The following is a 10,830-nucleotide window of genomic DNA, read 5'->3' as shown; positions in this document are numbered from 1 at the left end:
TATTGCTAGGTCCTGTGTTCTGGGACAGATCTGGAATTTGAAGCCAAATATTAAATGAAGGAAGACATAATATACCAAGGACATCTAAAGCTTTCTGTGTTTGGAATAATATAATTATTGTAAAATTTACATAGAACAAAATCAATTCAAAGAAGGCAATTTTTTCTAATATGCGGTTACTTTGTATTAACAAAATTAATATAGTTAATAATTATTAATAATTATTAATGTTCTATGGCATGTAAATAATATTACATTTATGTTTTACATAGTAAGCCATTATTTTAAGTAGATTTCTACATAAGAATTACCTAGATTGAAGAGGGCCAGAGGGAAAAACTAATGGTGAAAAGTGACATAAAACACATAAAACATAATTATTATTCTAAAATTAAACTATATTATGTCACAAAATAGAAAAAGGCCATTACCAGCTGGTTGCTAATAGGCAAGAATTGCTTTTGTATAATAATTGAAATGCAAAAGCCAGTCATTTCCATTTTATTGGATAGGGGAAGAAGCCATAATGTAAGTTTTTATAGGGATATTCAGTTACTGCTGTTATCCATAATTCCTGTGTCCTTTCCAAATGTAACCAACTAATGTAAATTGTTTTTGGTCATACTGATTTATGTCATAATGATAGCAATTACAGCAGGGCAAGTCGTATTTGACAAGTCAGTTGAGTACTTTTAGCCTGGCACTGTTGAATTACAGCTTTCAGAAGGCACCCCTGGGTCCTTAAAATGTCTATCATCAAGTCTTGAATGAAATCAATTTTATAAACATAGCAGAAATCACGAGTGCTGTCACATTTAAAAGCTTTCACTTTGGAAATTTGTGCATCAATCTCAACACATTATTATTGCCTCAAAACTTTTATGACCTTTTTGTAAAGCATTATTGCAATAGACTTTAAATATTCCCATTGGTGGAAAATTTATTTTTTGTGGATTATCATAATATTTAAAAACGGATATATTTATATTGGAGCCAAGATAATGGAATGAATATATGAATATGAATAGTTTAGTGTCTGAATATTTGTATATGTCCATCTCTATAATCTATCTATCCACTCTATCTCTATCCCATCTGGATAAACAATTAAAAAAAAAACTGAGTTAACGATAACCTTGAGCCATAGTATATAAATAACTCCCACAAGCTTAGTGTTCCAATAATGTAACACTAGTCATAAATGGGTTCATACCTTGACCCAGTGCTTAAAATTGTCACTTGAATTCTTCTGTAAATCTGAGATCTTGAAAGGCTTTAAAGCAAATGTTTTCAGACAAAGGTAACATTAAACTTAATTGTCATTAACTTGCCAAAATTCAAACTTATTTCTCATTTTATAAAAGAAGCCAGACTTCTTAGAAGATTCAGTCTGAAAAATTCTATGAAAAGGAAAAAATGAGATTCTGTTAACATGAAAAACTCTCTTACTTCACCACCTCCATAGAGAATCATTTTGGTGGACTGGAATGATCAGGGTAGAAGAGAGAAAATTGATTTAATTTTAAGAAATGGAGAACTTGGAAGGTATGGGCACTAAAAGAAATCAAGTGAATTTTAAATAACAAGAGATTATCATTAGTCAACTGTCACCTTGGCCTATGACAGGTTCAAATTAGGGAATAGCTTCCTAAGCACACATGAGTTGGTCCAAGGAGTAAATAACCACAGAAACTTCTATTTTAGAGCATGTAACTACTCTAAAATGAAAGTATCCACCCCACTAGAGTAATTTATTCATAATTTCCTGCTTTAAGGTCTGGAGTGAATGGAACATAGGCTATTCCTTAAAGTAAAATGAGTATCATTTTTAATGTAAATATATTTGAAATACATAGTAAGGATGTAGCTCTACAAATTTACACTATTTTAAGAGCTGTAGCTCTTTATATGAAGATAAACAATTTTATTTTCTTCCCAGATCATAGTTTCAGACTTTGTGAGACATATAAGAATATATTTCACAAAACTATGAAAGACTTCTTGGATTTAATGTGAAATGATTACATATTTTATATATTTCATAAAGGTATTTTTTACTATGGTATGATTTGCTAATAATTCTTAGTGGTGGTGTGGAAAACATCAGAGTACCATTCCTATTTGCAACTTATGTAAAGTACTGAACAAGAAGTTGATTCAAATACCTATATGTTCAGTGTTATTTTGGTTGTTGCCTACAATAAGCTGTAATTATATTATATTACAATATAATATAATAATATATAGTATAGTAGTATACTATAATATCTATTTTATATTTATTAAATAAAAAATATATATTATTGTATCATATATAATTACATTTATGTGTTTATAATTACATAATTATTTCTAATATGATAGTATTATATACTAATATTATTACAATATCTAATTAGTATTATATATTACATTGAATAATAAAAATTGTACTTTAGTATGCCATTAATAATGATACAATACTGATAATGATATTATATTATATATTTCATATATATTATTAATATTATATAAGTATTATATAATTAATGATAATATGTGTATAATATATAATATACTATTTATAGATATAATATAACATTTATATTATGGATATTGCATTGATATATAATAGTATATATATTAGTATGTAGTATAATATTATGTGGCATAAATATTTTATACTACTAATAATATAACAAATGATTGAGAGAGAGAGAGAAAACAATGTCAGAATTTGAAATTCATGAGACCAGAATAAGTAGAAAAAAAAGCCATGGACCAAAAGGTCTATACATAGAAGTAGGGCTTGGGAAGTAAAAATAATATAGATAGTAATATAATACTAATATATACTATTATATATCATATATTAATATCACATATTATATATTAATAATATATAATAGTGTCTAATACATAAATAATATGTAAATATATACTATAACAATTATTTCATATAATATAAAAATAATACATAATTGTTTGTATTATGTAAGTATATATTATATATCATACTATATACCATATATACTATATTAGTATACAATATAATATATACTACTATATACTAGTATACTATTATTATCTACGTTATGATAAAATATAAATAGATATTTTTTCTTTTCTTTTTTTATTGTACTTTTAAGTTCTAATGTACATGTGCACAATGTGCAGGTTTGTTACATATGTATACATGTGCCATGTTGGTGTGCTGCACCCATTAACTTGACATTTACATTAGGTATATCTCCTAATGCTATCCCTCCCCCCTCCCCCCACCCCACAACAGGCCCCACTGTGTGATGTTCCCCTTCCTGTGTCCAAGTGTTCTCATTGTTCAATTCCCACCTATGAGTGAGAACATGTGGTGTTTGGTTTTTTGTCCTTGCGATAGTTTGCTGAGAATGATGGTTTCCAGCTTCATCCATGTCCCTACAAAGGACATGAACTCATCCATTTTTATGGCTTCATAGTATTCCATGGTGTATATGTGCCACATTTTCTTAATCCATTCTATCATTGTTGGACATGTGGGTTGGTTCCAAGTCTTTGCTATTGTGAATAGTGCCGCAGTAAGCATATGTGTGCATGTGTCTTTACAGCAGCATGATTTGTAATCCTTTGGGTATATACCCAGTAATGGGATGGCTGGGTCAAATGGTATTTCTAGTTCTAGATCCTTGAGGAATTGCCACACTGTCTTCCACAATGGTTGAACTATTTTACAGTCTCACCGACATTGTAAAAGTGTTCCTATTTCTGCACATCCTCTCCAGCACCTATTGTTTCCTGAATTTTTAATGATCACCATTCTAACTGGTGTGAGATGGTATCTCATTGTGGTTTTGATTTTGATTTATCTGATGGCCAGTGATAATGACCATTTTTTCATGTGTCTGTTGGCTGCATAAATGTCTTCTTTTGAGAAGTGTCTGTTCATATCCTTTTCCCACTTTTTGATGTGGTTGTTTGTTTTTTTCTTGTAAATTTGTTTGAGTTCATTGTAGATTCTGGATATTAGCCCTTTGTCAGATTACTAGATTCCAAAAATTTTCTCCCATTCTGTACATTTCCTGTTCACTCTGATGGCAGTTTCTTTTGCTGTGCAGAAGCTCTTTAGTTTGATTAGATCCCATTTGTCAATTTTGGCTTTTGTTGCCATTGCTTTTGGTGTTTTAGACATGAAGTCCTTGCCATGCCTATGTACTGAATGGTATTGCCTAGGTTTTCTTCTAGGGTTTTTAGGGTTTTACGTCTTATATTTTAGTCTTTAATCCATCTTGAATTAATTTTTGTATAAGGTGTAAAGAAGGGATCCAGTTTCAGCTTTCTACATATGGCTAGCCAGTTTTTCCAGCACCATTTATTATATAGGGAATCCTTTCCGCATTGCTTGTTTTTGTCAGGTTTGTCAAAGATCAGATAGTTGTAGATATGTGGCATTATTTCTGAGGGCTCTGTTCTGTTCCATTGATTTATATCTCTGTTTTGGTACCAGTACCATGCTGTTTTGGTTACTGTAGCCTTGTAGTATAGTTTGAAGTCAGGTAGTGTGATGCCTCCAGCTTTGTTCTTTTGGCTTAGGACTGACTTGGCAATGTGGGCTCTTTTTTGGTTTCATATGAACTTTAAAGTAGTTTTTTCCAATTCTGTGAGGAAAGTCCTTGGTAGCTTGATGGGGATGGCATTGAATCTATAAATTACCTTGGGCAGTATGGCCATTTTCACGATATTGATTCTTCCTACCCATGAGCATGGAATGTTCTTCCATTTGTTTATATCCTCTTTTATTTCATTGAGCAGTGGTTTGTAGTTCTCCTTGAAGAGGTCCTTCACATCCCTTGTAAATGGATTCCTAGGTATTTTATTCTCTTTGAAGCAATTGTGAATGGGAGTTCACTCATGATTTGGCTCTCTGTTTGTCTGTTATTGGTGTATAAGAATGCTTGTGATTTTTGTACATTGATTTTCTATCCTGAGACTTTGCTGAAGTTGCTTATCAGCTTGAGGAGATTTTGGGCTGAGACGATGGGGTTTTCTAGATATACAATCATGTCATCTGCAAACAGGGACAATTTGACTTCCTCTTTTCCTAATTGAATACCCTTTATTTCTTTCTCCTGCGTGATTGCCCTGGCCAGATCTTCCAACACTATGTTGAATAAGAGTGGTGAGAGAGGGCATCCCTGTCTTGTGCCAGTTTTCAGAGGGAATGCTTCCAGTTTTTGCCCATTCAGTATGATATTGGCTGTGGGTTTGTCATAAAAAGCTCTCATTATTTAGAGATAGTTCCCATCAATACCTAATTTATCGAGAGTTTTTAGCATGAAGGATTGTTGAATTTTGTCAAAGGCCTTTTCTGCATCTATTGAGATAATCATCTGGGTTTTGTCTTTGGTTCTGTTTATATGCTGGATTACGTTTATTGACGTTGAAGCAGCCTTGCATCCCAGGGATGAAGCCCACTTGATCATGGTGGATAAGCTTTTTGATGTGCTGCTGGATTCGGTTTGCCAGTATTTTATTGAGGATTTTTGCATCGACGTTCATCAGGGATATTGGTCTAAAATTCTCTTTTTTTGTTGTGTCTCTGCCAAACTTTGGTATCAGGATGATGCTGGCCTCATAAAATGAGTTAGGGAGGATTCCCTCTTTTTCTATTGATTGGAATAGTTTCAGAAGGAATGGTACCAGCTCCTCCTTGTACCTCTGGTAAAACTCGGCTGTGAATCCATCTGGTCCTGGACTTTTTTTGGTGGGTAGGCTATTAATTATTGCCTCAATTTCAGAGCCTGTTATTGGTCTATTCAGGGATTCAACTTCATCCTGGTTTAGTCTTGGGATGGTGTATGTGTCCAGAAATTTATCCATTTCTTCTGGATTTTCTAGTTTATTTGCATAGAGGTATTTATAGTATTCTCTGATGGTAGTTTATATTTCTATGGGATCGGTGGTGATATCCCCTTTAACATTTTTTATTGTGTCTATTTGATTCTTCTCTCTTTTCTTCTTTATTAGTCTTGCTAGTGGTCTATCAATTTTCTTGATCTTTTCAGAAAAACCAGCTCCTGGATTTATTGATTTTTTTGAAGGGTTTTTTGTGTCTCTATCTCCTTCAGTTCTGCTTGGATCTTAGTTATTTCTTGCCTTCTGCTCGCTTTTGAATGTGTTTTCCCTTGCTTCTCTGGTTCTTTTAGTTGTGATGTTAGGGTGTCAATTTTAGATCTTTCCTGCTTTCTCTTGTGGGCATTTAGTGCTATAAATTTCCTTCTACACACTGCTTTAAATGTGTCCCAGAGATTCTGTTGTGTGTCCCAGAGATTATGTTGTGTCTTTGTTCTCATTGGTTTCAAAGAACATCTTTATTTCTGCCTTCTTTTCGTTATGTACCCAGTTGTCATTCAAGAGCAGGTTGTTCAGTTTCCATGTAGTTGAGTGGTTTTGAGTGAATTTCTTAATCCTGAGTTCCAGCTTGATTGCACTGTGGTCTGAGAGACAGTTTGTTATAATTTCTGTTCTTTTACATTTGCTGAGGATTGCTTCACTTCCAACTATGTGGTCAATTTTAGAATAAGTGCTATGTGGTGCTTAGAAGAATGTATATTCTGTTGATTTGGGGTGGAGAGTTCTGTAGATGTCTATTAGGTCCACTTGGTGCAGAGCTGAGTTCAATTCCTGGATATCTTTGTTAACTTTCTGTCTCCTTGATCTGTCTAATGTTGACAGTGGGGTGTGAAACTCTCTCATTATTATTGTATGGGAGTCTAAGTCTCTTTGTGGGTCTCTAAGGACTTGCTTTATGAATCTGGGTGCTCCTGTATTGGGTGCATACATATTTGGGATAGTTAGCTCTTCTTGTTGAATTGATCTGTTTACCATTATGTAATGGCCTTCTTTGTCTCTTTTGATCTTTGTTGGTTTAAAGTCTGTTTTATCTGGGACTAGGATTGCAACCCCTGCCTTTTTTTGTTTTCCATTTGCTTGGTAGAGCTTCCTCCATCCCTTTATTTTGAGCCTATGTGTGTCTCTGCACGTGAGATGGGTCTCTTGAACACAGCACACACTGATGGGTTTGACTCTATCAAATTTGCCAGTCTGTGTCTTTTAATTGGAGCATTTAGCCCATTTACATTTAAGGTTAATATTGTTATGTGTGAATTTGATCCTGTCATTATGATGTTAGCTGGTTATTTTGCTCGTTACTTGATGCAGTTTCTTCCTAGCCTTCATGGTCTTTAGAATTTGGCATGTTTTTGCAGTGGCTGGTACCAGTTTTTCCTTTCCATGTTTAGTGCTTCCTTCAGGAACTCTTGTAGAGCAGGCCTGGTGGTGACAAAATCTCTCAGCATTTGCTTGTCTATAAAGGGTTTTATTTCTTTTTCACTTATGAAGCTTAGTTTGGCTGGATATGAAATTCTGGTTTGAAAATTCTTTTCTTTAAGAAAGTTAAATATTGGCCCCCACTCTCTTCTGGCTTGTAGAGTTTCTGCCAAGAGATTTGCTGTTAGTCTGATGGGCTTCCTTTTGTGGGTAACCTGACCTTTCTCTCTGGCTGCCCTTAACATTTTTTCCTTCATTTCAACTTTGGTGAATCTGACAATTATGTGTCTTGGAGTTGCTCTTCTTGAGGAGTATCTTTGTGGCATTCTCTGTATTTCCTAAATTTGAATGTTGGCCTGTCTTGCTAGGTTGGGGAAGTTCTCCTGGATAATATCCTGCAGAGTGTTTTCCAACTTGGTTCCATTCTCCCTGTCACTTTCAGGTACACCAATCAGATGTAGAGTTGGTCTTTTCACATAGTCCCATATTTCTTGGAGGCTTTGTTCATTTCTTTTTACTCTTTTTTCTCCAAACTTCCCTTCTCGCTTCATTTCATTCATTTGATCTTCAATCACTGATAGCCTTTCTTCCAGTTGATTGAATCGGCTACTGAGGCTTGTGCATTTGTCACGTAATTCTCGTGCCATGGTTTTCAGCTCCATCACATCATTTAATGACTTCTCTACACTGGTTATTCAAGTTAGCCATTCATCTAATCTTTTTTCAAGGTTTTTAGCTTCTTTGCAATGCGTTCAAACTTCCTTCTTTAGCTCGGAGAAATTTGATCATCTGAAGCCTTCTTCTCTCAACTCGTCAATGTCATTCTCCGTCCAGCTTTGTTCAGTTGCTAGCAAGGAACTGCATTCCTTTAGAGGAGAAGAAGCGATCTGATTTTTAGAATTTTCAGCTTCTCTGCTCTGTTTTTTCCCCATCTTTGTGGTTTTATCTACCTTTGGTCTTTGATGATGGTGACGTACACATGGAGTTTTGGTGTGGATGTCCTTTCTGTTTGTTAGTTTTCCTTCTAACAGTGAGGACCCTCAGCTGCAGGTCTATTGGAGTTTGCTGAAGATCCACTCCAGACCTGTTTGCTTGGGTATCAGCAGCAGAGGATGCAGAGCAGCAAATATTGCTGAAGAGCAAATGCTGCTGCCTGATCGTTCCTCTGGAAGCTTTGTCTCAGAGGGGTACTGGGGCATGTGAGGTGTCAGTCTGCCCCTGCTGGTGTGTCCATAATTGGTGGGTTCTTGGTCTCACCGACTTCAAGAATGAAGCCATGGACCCTTGCGGTGAGTGTTACAGTTCTTAAAGGCGGCGTGTCCGGAGCTTGTTCCTTCTGATGTTTGGATGTGTTCGGAGTTTCTTCCTTCTGGTGGGTTCGTGGTCTTGCTGGCTCAGGAGTAAAGCTGCAGACCTTCACAGTGAGTGTTACAGCTCATAAAGGCAGTGCGGACCCAAAGAGTGAGCAGCAGCAAGATTTATTGCAAAGATCCAAAGAACAAAGCTTCCATAGTGTGTAAGGGGTCCCTAGGGGGTTGCCACTTCTGGCTTGGGCAACCTGCTTTTATTTCCTTATCTGGCCCCACCCACATCCTGCTAATTGGTCCATTTTACAGAGAGCTGATTGGTCCATTATACAGAGAGCTGATTGGTCTGTTTTGAGAGGGTGCTGATTGGTACATTTACAATCACTGAGCTAGACACAAAAGTGCTCCAAGTACCCACTAGATTAGCTAGATACAGAGTGCTGATTGGTGTATTTACAAACCCTGAGCTAGACACAGAGTGCTGATTGGTACATTTACAAACCTTGAGCTAGATACAGAGTGCTGATTGGTGTATTCACAATCCCTTAGCTAGACAGAAAGGTTCTCCAAGTCCCCACCAGATCAGCTAGACACAGAGCACTGATTGGTGCATTTACAAACCCTGAGCTAGACACAGAGTGCTGACTGGTGTATTCATAATCCCTTAGCTGGACATAAAGGTTCTCCAAGTCCCCACTAGACTCAGGAGCCCAGCTGGCTTCACCCAGTGGATCCTGCACCAGGGCTGCAGATGGAGCTGCCTGCCAGTCCCACGCCTTGTGCCCACACTCCTCAGCCCTTGGGTGGTCGATGGGACCAGGCGCCATGGAGCAGGGGGTGGCTCTCATCGGGGAGGCTCCGGCTGTGCAGGTGCCCATGGAATGGGGTGGGAGGCTCAGGCATGGTGGTCTGCAGGTCCCAAGCCCTGCCCTGTGGGGAGGCAGCTAAGGCCTGGTGAGAAATTGAGCACAGTGCCGGTGGGTGTGCACTGCTGGGGGACCTGGTGCACCCTCTGCAGCTGCTGGCCCGGGTGCTAAGCCCCTCACTGCCCAGGGCTGGCAGGGCCAGCTGGCTGCTCCAAGTGCCAGGCCTGCTGAGCCCACGCCCACCCAGAACTCATGCTGGCCCACAAGAGCTACATGCAGCCCCGGTTCCTGGCCATATGTCTCCCTCCACACCTCCCTGCAAGCTGAGGGAGTTGGCTCTGGCCTTGGCCATCCCAGGAAGGGGCTCCCACAGCGCAGTGGCGGGCCGAAGGGCTCCTCAAGCACGGCCAGAGTGGACGCCAAGGCCGAGGAGGTGCCAAGAGCGAGTGAGGGCTGCAAGGGCTGCCAGCACACTGTCACCTCTCACTTGGGGGGTGCCTCCCAGTTAGGCTACTCGGGGTTCAGGGACCCACTTGAGGAGGCAGTCTGTCCATTCTCAGATCTCAAACTCCATGCTAGGTGGACCACTACTCTCTTCGAAGCTGTCAGGCAGGGACATTTAAGTCTGCAGAGGTTTCTGCTGTCTTTTGTTTGGCTATGCCCTGCCCCCAGAGGTGGAGTCTACAGAGGCAGGCAGGCCCCCTTGAGCTTTGGTGGGCTCCACCCAGTTCGAGCTTCCTGGCCAGTTTGTTTACCTACTCAAGCCTCAGCAATGGCTGGAACCCCTCCCCCAGCCTCGCTGCCACCTTGCAGTTCGATCTCAGGCTGCTGTGCTAGCAATGAGTGAGGCTCCGTGGGCGTGGGACCCTCCGAGCCAGGCGCAAGATATAATCTCCTGGTGTGCCATTTGCTAAGATCACCGGAAAAGCACAGTATTAGGGTGGGAGTGACCCGATTTTCCAGGTGCCGTCTGTTACCGCTTCCCTTGGCTAGGAAAGGGAATTCCCTGACCCCTTGCGCTTCCCGGGTGAGGCGATGCCTCGCCCTGCTTTGACTCACGCTCGGTGGGCTGCATCCACTGTGCTGCCCCCACAGTCTGACAAGCCCCAGTGAGATGAACCTGGTACCTCAGTTGGAAATGCAGAAATCACTCGACTTCTGTGTTGCTTACGCTGGGAGCTGTAGACTGGAGCTGTTCCTATTCGGCCATCTTGGAACCTAAGCCAAATAGATACTTTTTAAAGGTACGTTTTAACTTGTAATTTGCCAAGTGACCGTTATTCATAGTTTTGTGTATCTGTGAGGTGCTCAGAAAGCTTAGGGAAGACCGTAAGTTCCACAAGAAAAAATATCAT

This window comes from Symphalangus syndactylus, chromosome 23 (genome assembly GCF_028878055.3).
Source record: "Symphalangus syndactylus isolate Jambi chromosome 23, NHGRI_mSymSyn1-v2.1_pri, whole genome shotgun sequence".
Classification (NCBI taxonomy): Eukaryota; Metazoa; Chordata; class Mammalia; order Primates; family Hylobatidae; genus Symphalangus; species Symphalangus syndactylus.
This window is presented reverse-complemented; position numbering follows the sequence as displayed.